Genomic DNA, 26294 nt, shown 5'->3' with positions numbered 1-26294 from the left:
ACAACTGGGGTGTATTAAATTCAGTTATCCTGTTTCTATTCTATCATTGTATATCGGAGTTAGAGAAGACATATGAGTTGTGTTTAGTTGATGGGTTATCAGATTAAAAGGAGCCACTTCCAGAACCTGATACAAAAGACTACCTATGGTTGTGGATTTTCAGTTGCTTGCAGTTACTGGATAGGATTTTAGGTGGGCTCCCTTGTAGAAGGTTTGAGTGTATTTGTGAGGAAAGACGAGGGTGCATAGATACCTGGGTGACTAAAAGAGAAAATTGAGACAGAGACTGCTAATTGTCCATGGATATTCATTCTCCCCTATTCCACTTAATAACAGAACCTCCAGGCTTTTATCCAGACATTGAACTGTCCAGCAAGAGACTGCATTTCCCAGCTTACCTTTGAGGTAGGAGAGAGCATGTGACTAAGTTTTGGACAACTTGATGTTCGTAGAAGTAATGTGTTAAAACTCTAGTCACATTCACTAAATAGGAAATCACTTACCTTTCATTTCCTCTCTCTTTCCCCTTTCTCAGAACTAGAACAAAATGGATGATGAACTATGAACTGTCTTTTACGAGGAGAATGAGGACCATACTCTAAGAGATAGTTGAGTAACCCAACAGGAGAGACTTGGCCCCTGAATGACCTCCTGGAGCAAAATCTTTGCTAACCAAGATTGGATGGACTCCTATATGAGAGAGAAAAAAAATTACCACCTTGATGAACTCACTGTGTTTTTGGTACAGTAGCTTAGTCTATACCCTAAGTGTTATAATTGGATTGTAAAAATATGGATTGATAATGGAGGAATATTTTTGATATTGAGAAACACAGCCATATTAACATTCTAAATGTTTCTATTACATCTTAATTTATTGAGAAGTAAGGGACTGCATCTTAATCTTCATAGTCCTAATATTTATCCCATTGCCTGACATGATAACACACATTGCTTTCATTTATTAATTAAATAATTCACATAATGACAATAGCAAAGTAAGAACGGTTGTATGATTCAAACAGCTTTTTAAACGAATGTTAATTCTGCCTCCTTTACCTGTTAATTGAACTTGTTTCCCTAGTGTCTAACCCTGTGCTAGATTTGAATTGAATTATATTACTCATGTTATCTGTCCTATCTAAGTGAAAAATGCCCTTGATCCCTATTTATCTGTCCTATAAAATTCTAATCATTTATTTTAACAGCAAATTCAGAAACAACAACAGTAGGCTAAGTATTTGGTAATTGTGGAAATGTGCTTTGTTAGCAGAAGATTTAAAACTTCCTTTTTATATTTTTGTAGACCCACAGCCAAATTTTCAGTGGCAAATTCCATACTACACTGCAGTATTCCAAAATATTATGAGGTCACACAGAAATAAGTCCTCAAATAATCTCTCCCACACAGACTTAATTCAAATAAGAAAAGCAGCCAATTCAATTTGTGATAATTATCTGAGTGGCAACACTCATTAATATGGTCTCTCACAGAATATAAATAAGAAATATGTGTGGAGAACACTGGAATAATATAACTGGGCCATAATATTCAACACAGTAGAAGGAAAAGTGATGCTCATTTCTTTGATTATTACCAAATTGTATTTCCTCCTTCAAGCTCATTAGTATTGGATGTTGTACTGTTTTCCTCAGTAAGTAAAAAAATCAGATTGTGAAACTGAAAATGTTATGTTAGGAAGGCTGTCTAATATTCTGGACAGAGCAGTGAATTTGTAGTTAGAAGGCTTTGGATGAGTAATTTAACCTTTCCAAGCTTTATATTCTTAATATATAAGATTAGCAGGATGGGCTAGATGATTACTAAGGTACTTTCTGGTTTTAGAGTTTTTTGATTCTATAAATTTCCCAGTCTATCCTAAAAACTCCTCCGAAATACATTAATATATTTTGTGTTAGATACCACGTTATACCAAAGCTGAAGATAAAGGACTAAGACAGACATGATCTCTATCCTTCTGGAACTTACAGTGAAGTGGATAGAAAAATATACACATAATTATAACACTAAATAATTAATTGCATTTGTGGGAAGTTCTACCGAGAAAGGTAGACAATAATGTAAGATATAAAATAAACAAACTTACTGTAGTCTAGAGTGCTAGGGAATCTTCTCTGATTAAGAAGTATTTAAGCTGATACCTGAAGGATAAGAGCCAGGCAAAAAGGAGGGGAATCAGAGGGGAAGTACAGACAGAGGAAATAGCATGAGCAAATCCCTGTGATGGAAGAGAGTTCTCCATCCAATTAAGCTGCTGAAAGTAAACCAGTGTTGCTGGAGCAAACAGTGAGAACAAAGTGGTACAAAATAAGATTGGAGTTGGAGGCAAGGTCAGGTCACTTGGAGCCTTAAAGATAAGCATTGTATGAATTTTGGACTCTACAAAGACATACAGAAAGAGATAGAAGGATTTTAAGTAAGGATGCAATCTGATCAGATTTGCTTTTAAAATATTACTCTATCATTGAGGAATACTGGAAGTGGCAATTGTGGATATGAGAAGACCAGATCAGAGGCTACTGTAGCAGATAAGTGAGAGATGATGGTGAATTTAACAGGGATTTTATAGTTTATGTGGAAATAAATGAATAGATTTTTGATATATTTAGAAGCTAGGAACTACCAAAATTGTGATTAATTTGGATATTGGTATTGAAGAAGCATGAGATTTCAAAGGTCATACTTTATTCTCAGCCTTCAGCAGCCAGCAGATATGGATAACGTATACTAAACTAGATTACACTGGAGAAATGATCACTGTGGAGAAGGGAGGAATTAGGATTTCAATTTGGAATAATGAGTCTGTGCTGCCTATGCAGTACGTAAAGAAAATGTTGAATAGCATTTGGATACAGAGGTCTAAATATTAATAGACATTTTGGGGATATATAATATATATTGTTTTATGTATTATAAAGTGAGCAGTTAACACGCATATGGTATTCATTTATTAATTAATTTATTTTTTAACATCTTTATTGGAGTATAATTGCCTTACAATGTTGTGTTAGTTTCTGCTGTATAACAAAGTGAATCAGCTATATGTATACATATATCCCCACATCCCCTCCCTCTTGAGTCTCCCTCCCACCCTCCCTATTCCACCCCTCTAGGTGGCCACAAAGCACCGAGCTGATCTCCCTGTGCGATGCAGCTGCTTCCCACTGGATATCTACTTTACATTAGGTAGTGTATATATGTCAGTGCTAGTCTCTCACTTCGTCCCAACTTACCCTTCCCCCCACCCCGTGTCCTCAAGTCCATTCTCTATGTCTGCGTCTTTATTCCTGTCCTGTTCCTAGGTTCGTCAGAACCTTTTTTTTTTTTTTAGATTCCATATAACACATATGGTATTTAAAATAATGAGAGTGGATTAAGTTTTCAAGGTAGAAAACATAACAAGAAAAGAGAGGAGAAGAGAGAAGGAGGGAAAGGGAATGGGAAAAAGCCCAGGACAGAGCACTGAGGATATTTAACATATAAGACTCATAGAAAAGAGGAAGAAAAACCAAGGAAATGGAGAAGTGATAAGAGAAGTAGCAGAGGTTGGTGGGGGTAGAGGTGGGATAAAAGCACTTAGTGTCAAGAAGCCAAAGTAAGATGGTATTTCTAGAAATAGTGTACAATCACTTATATGAAGAGCTGCAGAAAAGTCAAATAAAGTGAGGACTGAAAGTACCTACTAATATAACTGACACAGGGGTCATTGGAGTGCTCAGAGGAGTAGTCTGGGTTGGGTAGTAGAAAACAAAAGTGAATGAACTGAGAAATTAATTGAAGATAAGAAATGGAGATGGGTACCTTTTCAGATAATTAGCTATAAAGTGCTGAAAAGAGATTTGGACAGTAGCTGAAAGGGGTGATAAATTTCAGGGATTTTTGTTTTTTTTAATGATGGCAGGATGTGTTTAAATGGCAATGTAAGGATCCAATATAAGGTAGGTGGTACAAAAAAAAAAAGAAGAAGAAATTAAGAAGCTAGTTGATAGGAAGTGTTTCTAAAAAGATAGAAGAGTAGGAGATCCATAACACAGGTAGAGTTTAATTGGAGAAAGGATACATCCTTTAACAGAAGGGAAGGAGGAAAAGATGGTAAAGACACAGGAAGATTTATAAAGTTGGAAACAGGAAGTTGAAGTGGTCTCCCTATGATGGCTTCCATTTTTTTCTGCAAAATAGAAAAATTTTTACCTGCTGGAAGTGAGGCAAAAGATCAGAGGTTTGAAGAGAATAGACAAGGTTTAAAATAGTAGTTTTAGAAAGTAGGAAAGACAGCTAATGAGAGAAATAAAGGAATACTGTTAGTCCCTGTTGAGACAGTGAAAATAGGTAGTCTTGAATCATAAAACAACCTCTCTGCTTCATTGTGCAGTTGTAGTTAAATGAATTTCAGGAACATGGAGCCATTAACCCAGGGAGAGAATTGTATTAACTCAAGTGTGATGTTTTATTCTGGGCAAAGGGGCAAGGAAATCTAGAGATGGCAAAAGTGCTTGAAACAGGGGACTAAAGAATGTATGTCATGTATATAAGTGAAGAAGAGGAGGCTGATGAATAAAGAAAAAATAGGACAATTAACTGGATACTGTAGAATTCTGGATAGCAGAAGAGATGTAATATAAATAACTAGGAAGCTAATCTCCAAAACAATGGAGGTTGTGGTCAGAGGATTACAGAATTAGTTTTTCTACTTAGAGCAGTTTTGAGCAGTGTAACTGACCAATTGGTGGACATAGTAGGGGTGGCAATGAAATGGAAAAGGACACCACTGGATAAGAGAAGCATCTTCTGCCTTTACTCTTGCCTCATGAAGCGCTCAGTCTCTCCTAGCCTTAAACAAAAGTTTAACAAAAAATTAGAGCTTATTTTGAAGTGATGCCAAATCATCCTGCCCAGGATGACCATTTGTCCTGGAACAGCAGTGACCAAGGAGGAGAAAACACTAAAGTATTTGCTAGGAGTATTGACAGTTGTTCAATGAATACTTTCTGAAGGACGTGACATGTGAGCTGAGTCTTACAGTATAAGTACTAGTTAGTAAGGTAAAAGGAGTTCTAAGGAAAAGTTCCAGACAAAAGAACAGGCATGGGAGAGATAGTTAAATCTAACATTCATTTATAAACTGTCCTTCCGTTCAAGGAAAGCTTTATACTAGCCACCCTGAGCAACACAATGATGTTTCAGAACAGTGCTCAAATGAGGAATATTGAATGTGAAGCCTTGCCATTATATCTGGACTGATACTTCCTAGATTACAGGTTTAAGGATGGGGTCCAGACTTATTTTAAATGCCTCTGTTCACTTAGTCCCTAGAACAATACTTGGTGTCTAGGAGGTATTTGTTATAATTGTCAAATAAATGAATGAATAAATTCAACTGCTAGTCTGAGTCCCAGCATAAATTGTATTTCAGGGTACTTGTGATTAGAATATTACATTTGGAACTACTGCAAAGCTATGCTTATGTATACCTTTAAACAATGATCATACAATCTTTGAGCATCTCAAATTTCAGAGAATTTATTACATTTTAAAGACAGTTGGTTTGGACATTTCCAGATGTTAGAAAGATCTTACTGATATTGTGTCAAAATCCCGACTTTAATTATCATCTTAATTCCCTTGTCTTATCTCTGAACTTCAGAACAATAGAGACTATGATTAATTTCTCTTTGACATGGCAAGAGTTCAAACATAACAAGGTAGAAATATTGCATATCACCTTTCCTTCTATGCCCAGCTTGCTTCCACAAGCCTCTTTTCCCCAGGCTAAGTATAGGAATTCTTTCTTCCTTTCTTCAGTCACTCTTTACTAGCTGTTATTCATCTTTTAGGTCTTTTAGATTAACTACTACTCTCTCAGAAAAGCCTAACACAGGAAGATTAAGTCCCCTCATGATAAACTCCTGTCTCACCTTAATTTTTTCCTTCATGGTGCTTTTTAGGTTAGAATTGTTAATGTTTGTCTTCCCTGCTAGATATAAAGTACCTTAAGAGAACTGGGACCACAAGGGGGGAAGACAAACAAAAACCACTGGGTAGACAAAGATTAAACTCAAATGAGACAGATAACTGTTAAATGAGTAAACAAATAAAATTAGAAATGGCATAGATCATAAAAATGAAAATGCTTGATCAAGAATAGTATGGGAATAATGGGAAGCAAATGTCAGGAAAGCCCTCTCTAAAAACCTGATATTTAAGCTGAGACTAAGTAGAATTTAGTTAGGTGAAGATTTTGATTCAGAATATTCCAGAAAGAGAGGGTAGCATGGGAGAGGTCTCAGGGTTAGCATGTTAATATGGCCAGAGTTCACCTACTGAGGAGACAGCTGGAGGGAATGTTCAGTGAAGAGAGGGAGCATGTTGTGTTATTTGATGGAAGTGTAAAGTTAGGAAAGCAGAGGGATCTTGAAACTGGATAACTTACTAGTGCAACAAAAACTTGACTATCAGTTCTACAAATAGGGTCACCATTTGTAATTAGCATAAAAATATTAAAATACAATTCACTGGACTTCTGCTTCCAGCCAAAATGGTGAAACAAGGAATGGAATTAGCTTTCCTGCTGAGTCAACTGAAAAACCAGATAAAATATATGAGACAATGCTTTCAAGACATTGGACACCAGGTGATGAAGGGTAGTGATCCCTAAAAGTGGGAAACAATGCAAGGTCAATCTTATGATTGCCTCAGCCATTCTCTTCAGAAAGTTTCTAGGTTGAGGTGTGGGGAGTGAGGATACAGATGGAGCCCAAGAGACTTGAATTGACAGGATGAAACTGAGAGTCTGGGAGACCAAGGGGTTTCACATAGAAGAGAAGATGCACAAATAGAGAATTACAGACATCTTCAGAGGCCACCCTCGAGGACTCATCAGTATGTGCATGTAAAGAAACCACATGAGAATGGGAAAAGAACTACAAAAAGATAAAAGGGAACGATATCCACTGGTCAAACAGAGCCAGGAATAGCGCCTCTTCCCAAAAATCAGCCTGGAAAATATGTAATACACAAGATTTTGAGTAGAGTACACAGAAGGATCAGTTGTGGATTAGCCTTAGATTAAACACCGTGTTGCTCCACAGTACAAGACAAAATCAATCTACAAAAGGATCACTATTTCCATGTAATTTAACTGTGACCTTGAAAGAATCCTCTGAAAAATATAAAACTATCCAACATCAAATAAGGTAAAATAAAATGTCTAGCATCTAATATAAAATACCCAGGCATGCAAGACTATACCTAGCAAATATACCTTTCATATATAAAGGTGAAATAGATACTTACTCAGATACACAAAAGCTGAAAGATTTTATCACTATCAGACCCACACTACAGTAAATGTTACTGGAGGCCTGCAGGCAGAAGAAAAATGATACCAGTTGGAAATATGTCTATACCAAAGAATAATAAATATTGGAAATGAGAACTCTGTGGGTAAGTATAAAAATTTTTTCATATTATTTAAAACTCCTTAAAATATAAATGGATACTTTGAACAAAAATATGAAAAATGTAGTGTGAAGTTTATAACATATGTAAAACATCAATGAAATACTACTACACATCAAACTTCTTTCATTATTATTCTTTTTGTTTTTTGGTTACGGTGATCTGTGATGTTACTATTGTATTTGTTTTGAGGCACATGAACCATGACCATATAAGATGGCAAAATTTTTTTAACATTTTTATTGGAGTATAATTGCTTTACAATGGTGTATTAGTTTCTGCTTTATAACAGAGTGAATCAGCTATACATATACATATATCCCTATATCTCCTCCCTCTTGTGTCTCCCTCCCACCCTCCTATCCCACCTCTCTAGGTGGTCACAAAGCACTGAGCTGATTTCCCTGTGCTATGCAACTGCTTCCCACTAGCTATCTATTTTACATTTGATAGTATATATATGTCCATGCAACTCCCTCACTTCGTCCAGCTTACCCGTCCCCCTCCCTGTATCCTCAAGTCCATTCTCTACATCTACGTTTTATTCCTGTCCTGCCCACAGGTTCTTAAGAACCACTTTTTCTTTTTTTTTAGATTCCATATATATGTGTTAGCATACGGTATTAGTTTTTCTCTTTCTGACTTACTACACTCAATATGACAGACTCTAGATCCATCCACCTCACTACAAATAAATCAATTTCATATCTTTTTATTGCTGAGTAATATTCCACTGTATATATGTGTCACATCTTATTTATCCATTCATATGTCAATGGACTCTTAGGTTGCTTCCATGTCCTGCCTATTGTAAACAGAGCTGTAATGAACATTGTGGTACATGACTCTTTTTGAATTATGGTTTTCTCAGGGTATATGCCCAGTAGTGGGATTGCTGTGTTGTATGGTAGTTCTCCTTTTAGATTTTTAAGGAACCTCCATATTCTTCTCCATAGTGGCTGTATCAATTTACATTCCCACCAACAGTGCAAGAGGGTTCCCGTTTCTCCACACCCCCTCCAGCATTTATTGTTTGTAGATTTTTTGATGATGGCCATTCTGACCAGTGTGACATGATATCTCATTGTAGTTTTGATTCGCATTTCTCTAATGATTAGTGATGTGGAACATCATTTCATGCATTTGTTGGCAATTTGTATATCTTCTTTGGAGAAATGTCTGTTTAAGTCTTCTGCCCATTTTTGGATTGGGTGGTTTGTTGTTTTGATATTGAGCTGCATGAGCTGCTTGTCAATTTTGGAGATTAATCCTTTGCCAGTTGCTTCATTTGCAAATATTTTCTCCCATTCTGAGGGTTGTCCTTTCGTCTTGTTTATGGTTTCCTTTGCTGGGCAAAAGCTTTTAAATTTCATTAGGTCCCATTTGTTTATTTTTGTTTTTATTTACATTTCTCTAGGAAGTGGGTCAAAAAGGACCTTGCTGTGACCTATGTCATAGAGTGTTCTGCCTATATTTTCCTCTAAGAGTTTTATAGTGTCTGGTGTTACATGTAGGTCTTTAATCCATTTTGAGTTTATTTTTGTGTATGGTTTTAGGGAGTGTTCTAATTTCATTCCTTTAAATGTAGTTGTTCAGTTTTCCCAGCACCACTTATTGAAGAGGCAGTCTTTTCTCCATTGTATATTCTTGCATTCTTTATCAAAAACAAGGTGGCCTTATGTGCATGGGTTTATCTCTGGGCTTTCTATCCTGTTCCATTGATCTATATTTCTGTTTTTGTGCCAGTGCCATACTGTGTTGATTACTCTAGCTTTGTATATAGTCTGAAGTCCAGGAGCCGCTTGCTCCAGCTCTGTTTTTCTTTCTCAGGATTGCTTTGGCTATTTGGGGTCTTTTGTGTTTCCATACAAATTGTGAAATTTTTTGTTCTAGTTCTGTGAAAAATGCTATTGGTAGTCTGATAGGGATTGCATTGAATCTGTAGATTGCTTTGGGTAGTACAGTCATTTTCACAATATTGATTCCTCCAATCCAAGAACATGGTACCTCTCTCCATCTGTTTGTATCATCTTTAATTTCTTTCATCAGTGTCTTACAGTTTTCTGCATACAGGTCTTTTGTCTCCTTAGGTAGGTTTATTCCTAGTTATTTTATTCTTTTTGTTGCAGTGGTAAATGGGAGTGTATCGTTAATTTCTCTTTCAGATTTTTCATCATTATTGTATAGGAATGCCAGAGATTTCTGTGCATTAATTTTGTATCCTGCTACTTTACCAGATTCATTGATTAGCTCTAGTAGTTTTCTGGTAGCATCTTTAGGATTCTCTATGTAGAGTATCATGTCATCTGCAAACAGTGACAGCTTTACTTCTTCTTTTCTGATTTGGATTCCTTTTTCTTTTTTTTTTTGCGGTATGTGGGCCTCTCACTGTTGTGGTCTCTCCTGTTGCGGAGCACAGGCTCTGGACGCACAGGCCCAGTGGCCATGGCTCACGGGCTCAGCCGCTCCACGGCATGTGGGATCTTCCTGGACCGGGACACAAACCCATGTCCCATGCATCGGCAGGCAGGCTCTCAACCACTACGTCACCAGGGAAGCCCCTGGATTTCTTTTATTTCTTTTTCTTCTCTGATTGCTGTGGCTAAAACTCCCAAAACAATGTTGAATAATAGTGGAGAGAATGAACAACCTTGTCTTGTTACTGATCTTAGAGGAAATGTTTTCAGTTTTTCACCATTGAGACTGATGTTGGCTGTGGCCTTTATTATGTTGAGGTAAGTTCCCTCTATGCCTCCTTTCTGGAGGGTTTTTACCATAAATCGGTACTGAATTTTGTCAAAAGCTTTTTCTGCATCTATTGAGATGATCATATGTTTTTTCTCCTTCAATTTGTTAATATGGTTTGATTGATTTGTGTATATTGAAGAATCGTTGCATTCCTGGGATAAACCCCACTTGATCATAGTGTATGATCCTTTTAATGTGCTGTTGGATTGCATTTGCTAGTATTTTGTTGAGGATTTTTGCATCTATGTTCATCAGTGATGTTGGCCTGTACTTTTCTTTTTTTTGTGGCATCTTTGTCTGCTTTTGGCATCAGGGTGATGGTGGCCTCATCGAATGAGTTTGGGAGTGTTCCTCTATTTGCTATATTTTGGAAAACTTTGAGAAGGATCGGTGTTACCTCTTCTGCAAATGTGTGATAAAGTTCACCTGTGAAGTCATCTGGTCCTGAACTTTTGTTTGTTGGAAGATTTTTAATCACAGTTTCAATTTCAGTGCTTGTGAATAGTCTGTTTATATTTTCTATTTCTTCTTGGTTCAGTCTCAGAAGGCTGTGTTTTTCTAAGAATTTGTCCATTTCTTCCAAGTTGTCCATTTTACTGGCATAGGGTTGCTTGTAGTAATGTCTCATGATCCTTTCTATTTCTGCAGTGTCAGATGTCACTTCTCCTTTTTCATTTCTAATTCTATTGATTTGAGTCTTCTCCCTTTTTTCTTGATGAGTCTGGCTAATGGTTTATCAATTTTGTTTACCTTCCCAAAGAACCAGCTTTTAGTTTTATTGATCTTTGCCATTGTTTCCTTCATTTCTTTTTCATTTATTTCTGACCTGATCTTTATGATTTCTATCCTTCTGCTAACTTTGCAGTTATTTTGTTCTTCTTCCTCTAATATCTTTAGGTGTAAGGTTAGGTTGTTTATTTGGGAAGTTTCTCATTTCTTGAGGTAGTATTGTATTGCTGTAAACTTCCCTCTTAGAAGTGTTTTTGCTGCGTCACATCGGTTTTGGGTCATCGTGTTTTCATTGACATTTGTTTCTAGGTATTCTTTGATTTCCTCTTTGATTTCTCCAGTGACCTCTTGGTTATTAAGTAGTGTATTGTTTAGCCTCCATGTGTTTGTATTTTTTACAGATTTTTTCCTGTAATTGATATCTAGTCTCATAGCGTTTTGGTCAGAAATGATACTTGATACAATTTCAATTTTCTTAAATTTATCAAGGCTTGATTTGTGATCCTATCTATCCTGGAGAATGTTCCATGAACACTTGAGAAGAAAGAATATTCTGCTGTTTTTGGATGGAATGTCCTACAAATATCAATTAAGTCCATCTTGTTTAATGTATCATTTAAAGCTTGTGTTTCCTTATTTATTTTCATTTTGGATGATCTGTCCATTGGTGAAAGTGGGGTGTTAAAGTCCCCTACTCTGATTGTGTTACTGTCTATTTCCTTTTTTATGGCTGTTAGTATTTGCCATATGTATTGAGGTGCTCCTATGTTGGGTGCATAAATATTTACAATTGTTATATCTTCTTCTAGGATCGATCCTTTGATCATTATGTAGTGTCCTTCTTTGTCTCTTGTAATAGTCTTTATTTTTGATTCTATTTTGTCTGATATGAGAATTGCTACTCCAGCTTTCTTTTGATTTCCATTTGCATAGAATATCTTTTTCCATCCCTTCACTTTCAGTCTGTATGTGTCCCTAGGTCTGAAGTGGGTCTCTTGTAGACAACATATATATGGGTCTTGTTTTTGTGTCAATTTAGCCAGTCTATATCTTGGGGTTGGAGCATTTAATCCATTTACATTTAAGGTAATTATCAATATGTATGTTCCTATTCCCATTTTCTTAATTGTTTTGGGTTTGTTATTGTAGGTCTTTTCCTTCTCTTGTGTTTCTTGCCTAGAGAAGTTCCTTTAGCATTTGTTGTAAAGCTGGTTTGGTGGTGCTTAATTCTCTTAGCTTTTGTTGTCTGTAAAGATTTTAATTTCTCCATCAAATCTGAATGAGATCCTTGCTGGGTAGAGTAACCTTGATTGTAGTTTTTCCCTTGCATCACTTTAAATATGTCCTGCCACTCCCTTCTGGCTTGTGGAGTTTCTGCTGAAAGATCAGCTGTTAACCTTATAGAGATTCCCTTATATGTTATTTGTTGCTTTTCCCTCGCTGCTTTTAACATTTTGTCTTTGTATTTAATTTTTGATAGTTTGATTAATATGTGTCTTGGCGTGTTTCTCCTTGGATTTATCCTGTATGGGACTCTCTGCACTTCCTGCACTTGACTATTTCCTTTCCCATATTAGGGAAGTTTTCAAGTATAATCTCTTCAAATATTTTCTCAGTCCCTTTCTTTTTCTCTTCTTCTTCTAGGACACCTATAATTCGAATGTTGGTGCCTTTAATGTTGTCCCAGAGGTCTCTGAGACTGTCCTCAATTCTTTGCATTCTTTTTCCTATATTCTGCTCTGCATTAGTTGTTTCCACTATTTTATCTTCCAGGTCACTTATCTGTTCTTCTGCCTCAGTTATTCTACTATTGATTCCTTCTATAGAATTTTAAATTTCATTTATTGTGTTGTTCATCATTGTTTGTTTGCTCTTTAGTTCTTCTAGGGCCTTGTTAAACATTTCTTGTATTTTCTCCATTCTATTTTCAAGATTTTGGATCATCTTTGCTATCATTAATCTGAATTCTTTTTCAGGTAGACTGCCTATTTCCTCTTTATTTGTTAGGTCTGGTGGGTTTTTGCCTTGCTCCTTCATTTGCTGTGTGTTTCTCTGTCTTCTCATTTTGCTTAACTTACTCTGTTTGGGGGTCTCCTTTTCGCATGCTGCAGGTTCGTAGTTCCTGTTGTTTTTGGTGTCTGTCCCCTGTGGCTAAGGTTGGTTCAGTGGGTTGTGTAGGCTTCCTGGTGGAGGGGACTAGTGCCTGTGTTCTGGTGGTTGAGTCTGGATCTTGTCTTTCTTGTGGACAGGACCGCATCTGGTGGTGTGTTTTGGGGTGTTTGTGACCTTATTATGATTTTAGGCAGCCTCTCTACTAATGGGTGGGGTTGTGTTTCTGTCTTGCTAGTTGTTTGGCATAGGGTGTCCAGCAGTGTATCCTGCTGGTCGTTGAGTGGAGCTGGGTCTTAGTGTTGAGATGGAGATCTCTGGGAGAACTTTTGCCATTTTTTATTATGTGGAGCCAGGAGGTCTCTGGTGGACCAATGTCCTGAACTTGGCTCTCCCACCTCAGAGACACAGGTCTGACTCCCGGCCAGGGCATGAAGACCATCTCAGCCACATTGCTCAGAAGAAAAGGGAGAAAGAAAGAAAGAAAGAGAGAGAGAGAGACAGACAGACAGAGAGAGAGAGAGAGAAAGAGAAATAAAGAAAGAAGGGAGGAAAGAAAGAAAGAAGGAAAGGGAAGATAAAATAAAGTTATTAAAATAAAAATATTTTAAAGTATTAAAAAAATTAAAAAGTAATAAAAAAAAGAGAAAAGAAAAAAAGAAAGAAGAGAGCAACCAAACCAAAAAACATATCCAGTAATGGTAACAAGTGCTAAAAACTATACAAAAATAAAAAAAAAAACCTGGAAAGACAGAACCCTAGGACAAATGGTAAAAGCAAAGCTATACAGACAAAATCACACAAAGAAGCATACACATACATACTCACAAAAAGAGAAGAAGGAAATATATGTATATCTATATATTAAAAAAAGGAAGAGAGCAACCAAAACAATAAACAATTCTACCAATGATAATAAACTCTAAATACTAAAGTAAGATAAACATGAAACCAGAAACAAATTAGACGCAGAAAGCAAACTCGAAGTCTACGGTTGCTCCCAAAGTCCACCACCTCAATTTTGGGATGATTCGTTGTCTATTCAGGTATTCCAGAGGTGCAGGTACATCAAGTTGATTGTGGAGCTTTAATCCACTGCTCCTGAGGCTACTGGGAGAAATTTCACTTTCTATTCTTTGTTCACACAGCTTCTGGGGTTCAACTTTGGATCTGGCCCCGCCTCTGCGTGTAGATCCCCTGAGGGTGTCTGTTCTTCGCTCAGATAGGGTGAGGTTAAACGAGTGGCTGATTAAGGGGCTCTGGCTCACTCAGGCCAGGGGGAAGGAGGGGTACAGAATGTGGGGTGAGCCTGTGGCGGCAGAGGGCAGCATGATGTTGCAATAGTCTGAGGCGTGCCGTGTGTTCTCCCGGGGACGTTGTCCCTGGATCAAGGGACCCTGGCAGTGGCGGGCTGCACAGGCTCACGGGAGGGGAGGTGTGGAGAGTGACCTGTGCTTGCACATAGGCTTCTTGGTGGCTGCAGCAGTAGCCTTAGAGTTTCACGCCTGTCTCTGATGTCCGCACTGATAGCCACAGCTCGTACCCCTTTTTGGAGCTCTTCTAGGCTGTGCTCTGAATCCCCTCTTCTCATGTACCCTGAAACAATGGTCTCTTGCCCCTTAGGCAGGTCCAGACTTTCTCCTGGACTCCCTCCTGGATAGCTGTGGCTCACTACCCTCCTTCAGGCTGTGTTCACACAGCCAGCCCCAATCCTCTCCCTGGGATCTGACCTCTGACGCCAGTGTAAGATGGCAAATTTTATCAATAAAAATTGTGTGTGTTCTGACTGCTCCACTGACAGGCCGTTCCTGCATCTTTCCTCCTCTTCTTTAACCTTTCTGTGTTCTGAGACACAACAATATTTAAATTAGGCCAACTAATCACTCTAGGATGATCTCTAAGTGTTCAAGTGAAAGGAAGAGTTGCACATCACTCATTTAAACCAAAACCTATAAATGATTAAGCTTAGGGAAGAAGGCATGTCAAAAGCCAAGAAAGGCCTAAAACTAAGCCTCTTGCACCAACTAGCCAAGTTGTGATTGCAAAGAAAATGTTCTTGGAGGAAATTTAAAATACTACTCTAGTGAACACTCAAATGGTGAGAAAACAAAATAGCCTTACTGCTGATATGCAGAAAGGTTTAGTGGTCTGAATAGAAGATCAAACCAGCCACAACATTCCCTTAAGCCAAAGCCTAATCCAGAGCAAGGCCCTAACTCTTAAATTCTACGAAGGCTGAGAAACATGAGGAAGCTACAGAAGAAAAATTTGAAGCAGGCAGAAGTTATTAGTGCATAAGGTTTAAGGAAAGAATCCATCTCCATAACATCAAAGTGCAAGGTGAAGCAGCAAGTGCTAATGTAGAAGCTGAAGCAAGTTATCCAGAAATTGTAGTTAGAATAATTAATGAAGGTGGCTACACTAAACAACAGATTTTCAATGTAGATGAAACAACCTTCTGTTGGAAGAACATTCCATCTAAGACTTTCATAGCTAGAGAGGAAAAGTCAATGCCTGGCTTTAAAGCTTCAAAGGACATACTGACTCTCCTGTTAGGTGATTTAAGTTGAAGCCAGTATTCATTTACTATGCTGAAAATCCTAGAACCCTTAAGAATTATGCTAGATCTACTCTGCTGTGCTCTGTAAATGAAACAACAAAGCTTGGATGTTGGCACATCTGTTTACAACATGATTTAATGCGTATTTTAAGCCTCTGTTGAGACCTACTGCTCAGAAAAAAAGATTCCTTTCAAAATATTACTGCTCATTGACAATGCACCTCATCACCCAAGAGCTCTGATGGAGATGGACAGTGAGATTAATGTTGGTTTCGTGCCCGCTAACACAACATCCATTCTGCAGCCCATGGATCAAAGAGTAATTTGGACCTTCAAGTTTTGTTATTTAAGACTTACGTTTCGTAAGGCTATGGCTGCCATACATAGTGATTCCTCCGATGGATCTGAGCAAAGTAACTTGAAAACCTTCTGGAAATGACTCACCATTCTAGATGCCGTTAAGAACATTTGTGATTTATGGGAAGATATCAAAATATCATCACGAACAGGAGTTTGGAAGAAGTTGATTCCAGCCCTCATGGATGACTGAGGGATTCAAGACTTCAGTGGAGGAACTAACTGCAGATGTGGTGAGAATAGCAGGAGAACTAGAGTTAGAAGTGGAGCCTGAAGATGTCACTGAATTGCTGCAATCTCATGGTAAAAGTTGAACAGATGAGGAGTTGTCTCTTACGGTTGAGCAAATAATGTGGTTTCTTGAGATGGAATCTACTCCTGGTGAAGATGCTGCAAAGATTGTTGAAATGACAACCAAGGGTTTAGAATATTACATAAACTTAGTTGATAAAGCAGTGTCGAGGTTTGAGGAGATTGACTGCAATTTTGAAAGAAGTTCTAATGTGGGTAAAATGCTGTTAAACTGCATTGCACACTACAGAGAAATCGTTTGTGGAAGGAAAAGTTAATCAATGTGGCAAACTTCATTTTTGCTTTATTTTAAGAAACTGTCATGGCCACCCCAACCTTCAGTAACCACCACCTTGATCAGTCAGCAGCCATCAACATGGAGGCAAGACCCTCCACCAACAAAATTATTCTGATTTTTGAAGGCTCAGATGATGGTCAGCATTTTTTGTAACAAAGCATTTTTTTACGTTAAGGTATGTACATTGTTTTTCCAGACACAGTGCCATTGCACACTTGATAAACTGTACTATAGCGTAAACATAACTGTTGCATGCACTGGGAAACCAAAAAATTCATGTGACTCACTTTATTGAGATATTCGCTTTATTGCGGTGGGCTGGAACCAAACCTACAATATCTTCGAGGTATGCCTGTATATGTATTACAAGGAGATTAAAGATGTGTGTATAGGTATATAGGTGACTTTGTGTTAAAAGTCATCCTCAAATCTATCCCTCTCTGCAAATCAGTATCTAAACGGATGGGCCTACCTCACTTTGAATGTCTCTTATGTAATAGTCTGCTTTATTGCAGTTACTTTAATTTACTCTTCTCTCATTTTCTGCAGTGCTCAAGTTAGTGTTTTGCACATGGTAAGTATTAGAGAGCTCATAGTTGAGTTCAGTAGAAGTAAGCTCCTAGAGGGAATTATTTCTCTCTCAAGAATAGCAATGATGGGACTTTAAAAAAAAAATGATTTCTTAGAAAAATCACAGTTAATTCAAAGGTCAAAGAATCTAAATAACTTGAAAATAAAATCCAAATAGTTAAGCATTCTCTCTCACTTAAACCAATTCAAACCTTGTATCTGCCTTCATAGTTTATATAGAGGGAGATTTATTTTTATTCTAAGCACCCACTCATTTAGAATGTATAAAGCCAGGGAGATCACATAAGCATGCTTTTAAAATGGTACAATGCAATAACTATTGATATACAAATTAACTTTTCCCTAACCCCGAAGATACTGTTAGATATAAGAATCTTAATAACATGCAGTTTTATAGGCCACCAGTCCAAACCTTCATTATGTAGAAGAACAAAACGAGGCTCAAAAGTGACTTGCCCAAGGTCACACAGTTGGCATGTCTGTACTACAGATGTGATATGTCCCATGAGTGAGCGCTATCTCTCTGAAAAGTGCTGCTCTCTGGCTGGCCTGGGGGCAGACAGCCCAGAGCTTGCAAATACACCTGATGGTAACTTTAGTCATCAGCACCTCTGAACCATTGTTTTCTTTAGCCTCCCTAAGATTACTCATGTTGAGAAAATAGAGGTAGTAATGTATATTTTAAAAATGATTGTTATATTTTTATGATTGTTATACACCTAGGACTGAACCAGATTCCAGCTACTGAAACAGACATAATCATATGACCAATGACATGTCATAAGATTCCCATTCTCTCAGACTTGACCAGAGACTGCCGAAGTAGGGACATTTTTGGGGAAAGATTTATGAGGGTGAAGTCGGGGAGTGAGGACAGGAAACTAATATCAACAATCTACCAGGCACCATGCCAGCCCTGTTATAGATGCTGTATTATACAATACTCACAACATTCTGTAAGGTAGCTATTATTACCCCTATTTTATAGACAGAAAAACTGCGGCTATGAAATGTTAAGCCACTTGCGGAATTCAGAAAGCAACAAAGTAACGTTGTTATTTAAACCCAGGGTTGTATGACTGCATAGGGTTTCCACCATACTATCCAAACTTCCAGACAGAAAGATCCAGCATAGAGGAAAAATTTAGTGTTTTCATATTATTCAAGAAGCAAAATTCAGATCCAAATTCAGATCATGATGTCACTGAGGACTTTATGAAAATATGTCTCTTATACTGCTTTTATTTTTTTTAAATGATGAATGACATGATTCTGCTCCTCAATAAAAGAAATAATAGAATCAGAAACAATAAGCAGAATATATTTATAAAGAATAAATCATTCTGAGCAAACCTAATTACTTTCTTTCTTCCAACAGAATTACATGGCCAAAAGATAATGGAAGTATAAAAGAAACAATGTATCTTGATTACTAATATAACAGATAGTGTCTCTTAGACATTAACTAGCACAATTAATTGAAAATAGTCTCAATCTCCAATAAAAATTGACTACAAAGGAACAAAAGGTCAGTGTCATATAATGTCAGGGGTCAGTGTGGGCTGCCTGCCTTGCCCAGCCCCAAATGCCATTTGTAATCGTTCTTGTAGAAGCACCAATTGTCTGGAATGACAAAGCAAGACAAAATCCTTCTGCCTAGTGCTGGCTCTGCCTATCCAGGAGACCCAACTTGCATTAGATGGAGATAAAAGTGGGGTGGGGGATGGAGAATTCACACACTAGGGAAATGAGTAGCAACTGTAAAGCAAATACATAAGGATTCAGGATAGAAGTGTGCAAAACCACCCTGGAGAACCATCGTGACCTCTGGAACTGTGTTTGTTACCGAATGTAAACTAAATCTTACAACATATCTGAAGAAATAATGTATCAGTCAGAGTCAGCCTTGAAAGCATGGAGAAAGGATCTGCTGGGACAGAAAGTGAACCATTTTAGACTAAGCAACGTTCAGTAACCTGTCCAAGGGCACACTTTTGTTCAGGGACTGAGGGAGAACGAATCCACGGATCTGTCAGTGTCTCCTGATTTTAACCAACAGCCCTTCTCTGATGTTACTCTGTATAAAGATGAACAACGCTGACTCACAATTCTCTACCTCCATTATGGTAGACTCTGCTGGCCTCATAAATCAGAGAGATGACCTGTGGGTGATTGGTAGTAGAAATGCCACAACCTCCTGTAACGGAGATGATTAGAATCTACAGAGCGGTAAATAGAAAGACAGCTTTCTGCTTTCTTCCTAGGAACCTGTGGACCCTTGGTTTAATCAGAAGGCATGAAGAGCCACCTGCAATGCACCTATTGGGACTCTAGCTGGGATAGAGATGGCCAGGCTTGCCAAAGTGATCACACCCTCAGGTTTATCCTAGGAGACGCCCTCCTCATTACGATTCTACATAGAATGACCATTTGAGATACTTAGGGAAAAAGACAAGGAACATTCCTCATAAATCATGCAGAGCAAAAAGCCTACGTTTGCCGTTGAAAGATAAAAAATATCTCAGGTTGTAGCTTCTATTTGCCTAGGCTGAACGTAGGCAAACTCACCCTAGACAAAAATGTGAAGGCTACAGGTTGTTCTTCCATATACCTGGGATCGCATTTTGCCTATGAGTGTGATAGACAGAGACTACTACAGCTCAATGCTTCTCAAAATTGTGCAGATGGGAGCGTGCCCCAAAATCATAGTACTTCCTACAAAAGAACATGAAAGATTGTATGTTTAACTGCTATCAAACCATGTAGTTTTGTACTGAATCAGATGTTGTTTTATACTTGAGTATAGTGTTGATATATAATAGCAGACGCCAACAGTTTAAGAAAAATTCAGAGAAAATGAAAAAATAAGAACATTACATAAGCCTGAAATGTTTGATACATTTTTCTGAAAAAGGATCATTTTTCCATCTTAGCAGTAAGATGCGTCTAGTTTACATGCTGTGTAGGCATATTATTTGAGGAGTACTGACTTGGACCCAGGAAGTGCTTAACTTGCAAAAATTCTACTCCAGGATTTAAACTTTGTTCACTCCTAAAAGAAATTAATAAGTGATTGCCTCTCTTTGGGTTTGTAGTTCACTCCCTTCAGTATCTCAGGGTAGATAAAGTCTCATCTAATTTTAATACAGTCCTTCTTCTGCTGCTGCTTCACTGGTCCCAGGTAAACATTTTTGGATTATTTGACGTAGCATCATTTTTTTTCTAGAAATAACTATTTGTGTTATGTTAGTATGCAGCGATGATACCAAGGCTCTTTTGGAGTCCACATCGCCTTTTAGTGCAGAGTTTGGGGAAGGTTTTTCTGGTATAAACTCCCTAAGTAAGGGTTATTGTTTAAGGCTAGTCCTTTTCAGGCTGTCTAATTGCAAACATCATGGGCAGGCTCCTGTTTACAAATACCTGTGTATCAGAAGACAGTCCTCTCTCAAATAATACTGAATTTGATCAACGTTGAAGCTGGAGTAGAGCCTTCCTAAAAGTGCTTCTTTGGAGCACAATTTAAGGATTTAGAACCACTTACAGTATTCTCCAGTATTCATATTCTCTGAGGCTTATATTTATTTGGACAAAGTAAAGTTTTCCAAAGAGAAGACCCACTCTCCAGGTTTTCCACGGGGTCCACACATACCTCAGACTTGTTTCCAAACAGACCCTACTTCTCTTAAGATCATCACAGTTTAATGAACTCGTAAACGTATTAAAGGAACATCTTCTCACTAAGACCACCAATCTTCTTCGTTTGGAGATTATAAACATCATTAGTAGGTGTTTTTACTGCTGAGCTTGACACTGAGCTCAACAGAGCACTTTTAAAAAGAAATGTTTTACTTGATATTTTGTAGGATCTCATTGTATATTGCATTATTTCTTCTTGATTAAACCAATATGTTCATTTTAATCTCAAGTGAAACACCCCTTGACCATTGAATCTTTTCCTAACCTACCATGTGTTTCTAAATCATTCTATGATTCCTTCCCACTAATCACACTTGCAGTTCTGGTCTGTATATAGGCACCATAGATATGCAGGTGCCATCAGATTCTTTTCTCTTATAGGTTATTATAAAATATTGATTATAGTTCCCTGTGCTATACAGTAGGTCTCAAGTACCATTAGGGTAGGGCTCTGTCCTGACTTGTGCACCACTGCATGACCAGCATCTAGCAAAGTGCCCAGAACATACTTGACATTGAAAATATATTGAATAAATGAATTTACTGAAATCTCCAGAGGAATATTTGTGAAACTCTGTTATTATATTACCACACTGATGAAACAAATTCCAAAAGAGCTTTGTCTTAACTCACTGGGTCCCCTGGAAAACTTGACTTCAAATCTCATTGAAAACCAAACACAAAACGAAAATTCAAAACAATGAAAAGCTCTCTAGCTTCATCTCTCTAGTGAGATTTCACAATGACATGCCACAGAAATTAAGGGATCTGTTTATAATTTTTCAAACATAAGCAAAACAATTTTTGCAATGCAGTCAGCTGAATAAATAAAGTAGCCTGCAAAAGAAATGTAGGTTTTTCAGACATTATAAATCCCTATTTAAATTCTGGATGATTACGTATTTATGTGCCATAGATTTAAGACTGCAGAACAGATATTTTGTCCAACCTAAAGGCTATCTTTAGAGAAAATGATGCTCAAATTTCTTTATAACAGGATTTTTTAACGTGATGGGTCATGGATTAGCTTCATCAAGTCCATAAACTTCCTGAAATTCTGAGCAAAACTTTCAAGTGTGTCTAAGTACATTTTACTACAGAGAAAGTCCATGGTTTCCTTGTCTCCGTTTCTAAGTCAAAAATGTTAAAAACTGCTTCATTAGAGTAAGGTCTAAGAATCATAGTGGCAGGTAATATTACCTTCCCTTAGGTGATATTGATTTTTCACAGGTCATTTGGATCACAAAAACTATAATTTTCAGAGGGTTGGTTCAAGAGACCCTAGATCCTTGCAGCATTCCCTGCAGTGTATACAAATGACTGATCACAAAGTATAGGCTGATATTTTGGTGATATGTAAGGCATAGGTGGTACCACATGTTAATTATTTATAAAAATACCAGACGGAATTTCTCATTACTTTCCTTATCCACGAAGCTGGAGACTTTATAAAAACCCTCAATATAATGATTTGTATTGATGCTATTCAAACTTCGCTGTGGTTTCAATATGATCATTTTTATTAAGAAATTCATTAGTCATTGCATATGGGAAATTGAAAAACTTCTTGGTAAGAATATCACTGTCAAGTCATACGTTTAAGGCTTCCATAACTCAATTACATATTTTCTGAAGAATACAAAGTTTATGATGTCAGGCAGGGAAATTCCATGCGTTTTCAGTCGCAAAAGCAGTTCATTTTAAGTTAGAACCTCTAGGCTTTTTTTATTGAGATATAGTCGACAAATAACATTATATTAGTTTCATGTGTACAACATATGATTCAATATTTGTATATATTGAGAAATGATCACCACAATAAGATGCATTAACATCCATCATCATACAAAGAACCTGATTAAAGATCTTAATTTTTGCAATTACTTGAATGCTGGTTAAAAATAAATTGTCCTGAAATACAAGCTGACATTCTTACGGAAAAAAATACAATTTGTAAGTCCCTCCTAGTTGACATAAAATAAATGAGGCACTTTAAAATTTTTATTTTATTTAATCATCAGAACAATTCTGTGAGGTATATATTAGTATCCCTATTTTACAGAGGAGAAAACAAGTACAAAGTGGGTAAGTAATCTGCCCAAGATCACTAAATAAATATGCCATGGTATAAATCTGTGTTTCTGTCAACATATTCAATTTTTTCTGCTACTCGAAAGGTTTTTAAAAATTAAATTTATTAGGATATAATTTATGTTCAATAAACTGCATCCACTCACTTAATAGTACAGTTCAATGAGCTGTGGTAAATATATACACCCATGGGACCATCACTGCAATTAAGGTATTTCCAGCATAATAGTTGCAGGATATTAGTAGCATCCTCATAAGTTTCCTCATGTCTTTTTGCAGTCAATCCTCCTCTGCTCCTGGTTCCAGGAAGTCATTAAGATGGTTTTACTTTTTCACTTTTTAAAATTTTGCATATTTATTGAATATAATACATAACCATAAATTCAGCTGTTTAAAGCATGCAATTCAACGTCTTTAGTATATTCACAGAGTTGTGCCACAATTATAACACTCCATTTTTAGGACATTTTTATCACTTCAAAAAGAAATCCCAGGGCTTCCCTGGTGGCGCATTGTTTGAGAGTCCGCCTGCCAATGCAGGGAACACGGGTTCGTGCCCCGGTCTGGGAGGATCCCACATGCCGCGGAGCGGCTGGGCCCGTGAGCCATGGTCGCTGAGCCTGCGCGTCCGGAGCCTGTGCTCCGCAACGGGAGAGGCCACAACAGTGAGAGGCCCGCGTACCGCTAAAAAAAAAAAAGAAATCCCAGGCCTTCCCTGGTGGCGCAGCGGTTGAGAGTCCGCCTGCCAATGCAGGGGACGCGGGTTCGTGCCCCAGTCGGGGAAGATCCCACATGCCGTGGAGCAGCTGGGCCTGTGAGCCATGGCCGCTGAGCCTGCATGTCCGGAGCCTGTGCTCCGCAACGGGAGAGGCCACAACAGTGAGAAGCCCGCATACAGGAAAAAAAAAAAAAAAAAGAAATCCCATACCTATTAAGAATTAGTCCCTATCTTTACTCTTTCCCCAGCCTGCCCACCCCCAGGCCTCAATAAACACTAGTTTACTTTTTACTTACTCTGCACATTTCATCTAAATGGAATCATACAATATATGGTCTTTTGGTATAAGCTTATTTCACTTACCATAAATGAAAATTCACCCATGTTGTGGTATGCATCAGTTCTCCATTCCTTTTTACTGTGAATTATTTTACTGTATAGATGTATCACACTTTATTTATCTATTCATTATTTGTTAGACATTTGACATGTTTCCACTTTTTGACCATTATGAATAATTCTGCTATGAACATTCATATATGTTTTGTTTCTTTTAGGGTATAATACTTAGAGTGGGACTTACAGTTTCCTGTCCATCATGTAAGGAGTTTGGAAGTTGTCACTTCTCTCCACACAACAAGAAAAATGCTGAACAAACAAAAAATTAACAACTCTTTTTGCATCCATTGGAGAACTGAGGTCTCAGGGCAAACAACTAACTCCAAAATTGGAGGGACAGGCAGGTAGATATAGAGAATCACAGTTCAGTGGAGCAGAAACCCATGAGCTGAAATCTCTGGGAACTGGTACCAGAGTGGGTAAACCTAAACTGTAATTGTTAAATTGCTAGAGGCTCAGTGTAGACAAGTCAGAAAGTTAAAAACTTCAGGAGGTCCTAGTCTTAAAGGGATTCCCCAACTTGGGTAAATTTCACCTCCAGAAGTCTTGAGAAGTTCTCACAATGAAGGAAACGCTTCCTCACACTTCTAGCAGGGGGAGGGGGAAAGTTGCCTTTTTGAAATACTCCTGGAGAATTCTGTTCTTAACAAGACCAGCCCTCAAAAGAAACTGTTTTACCAGAGCCTAACCAACTGGGATTTTACCAGAGCCTAAGCGACTTCGGGAAGGGACATACCCAACTGAAGCCTACTCTGCCCTTCGACATGAAGCTGGCAAATATCCAACTCTAGTCCTCTATAGCCTTCCTTCCTGTCTCAATTAAAGGTGCTGGGGACTGAAAAGTACTTGTGAAAGTCACAGCCTAGGGGCACAGGCTTACTAAAAGACTGAGACCAAACCATAGGCTATGGAAGGCTTATCTTACCCCTATACCTTATCACAGCATCATATGGTTCCTGCATAATAACAGGGAATACAGCTAAAAGAACCGCAAGTCCCGGGTTTTATTTGAGAAGTCTCTAGGGAAACCCAAAGATAATAGGGAGACAATAACAAGGACACCTGTGAAAATTTTAACCTCTGACATCTACAGCTACAGCAAATGGTAAACATAGTCTAATCCGTAGACAGATAAACATAAAACCTCATACTAAATGTTATTTAATTCAGTTACTTTTACCCAGTTCATCACGTCTGGCTTTCAACCAAAAATTACAGAACATACTAACAGAGAAAAAAAAAATTTTGCAGAGACAGAGCAAGCCTCAGAACCAGACTCAGATAAGGCAGGGATATTAGAATTATCAGACTGAGAATTTAAAACCACTGTGATTAAATGCTAAGGGTGCTAATGGAGAAAGTAGACACATGCAAGAACAGATGGGCAGTATAAGTGGAGAAATAGAAAGTAAGAAGGAATGAAAAGGAAATGCTATAAATCAAAAACACTGTAACAAAAATGAGGAATATTTTTGATGAGCTCATTAATACACTGGACATGGTCAAAGAGAAAATCAATGGGCTTGAAGAAGTGTTAATAGAGATTTCCAAACTGAAATACAAAGAGAAAAAAAAAGTGAAAAAGACAGAACAGAATATCTGAGCCCTGTGGGACAATTATAATTCTGTAACATACAGAATATATGTATGTAGACAAAAAGACTTATACCCTACAGTTGTTGCCCTGAGGATTTGAGAAAAGAAAATTGGTACAAAGCCTTATTTTCCCCTTTGCTACATGTAAAAGTACATACTGTCATGTCGGTGCTTGATAAATATTTACTGATTTAAAAAGAAACATACTAATAATTCCCGTAAATGTCTACCATTTAATAACATTTTGTTACATAACCCCATCAGCAAACATAAACACACATTCCAGATGTAAAAGAATGGTTTGAATTCTATAAATAAAACAGGGGACGAAAATGTTTGAAAAATACTAAAAGATGAGATGAAATTATTAGAGCTTTTGAATGAGAACCATTAAAACTACTTAAGAAATTGATTGAAGGATTTTTTTAAATGTTTTCCACAAAGTAGAAGTAAATTCCTAATTTTCTTGAATGTAACAATAATATCTACTAAGGAAAGTAGAATCAATCCATGGTGGTTTATCCAGTTTATCACAGGGTACTTCTCAACAACCAATTACCCAGAAAGTAGGAAAAAGAAAAGCAGTCTTTCAAGAAAGTAAACTAGATGTCTCTGGAACTTGTGCTCTTGG

The sequence above is a fragment of the Tursiops truncatus genome, chromosome 8 (assembly GCF_011762595.2).
Source record: "Tursiops truncatus isolate mTurTru1 chromosome 8, mTurTru1.mat.Y, whole genome shotgun sequence".
Taxonomy (NCBI): domain Eukaryota; kingdom Metazoa; phylum Chordata; class Mammalia; order Artiodactyla; family Delphinidae; genus Tursiops; species Tursiops truncatus.
This window is presented reverse-complemented; position numbering follows the sequence as displayed.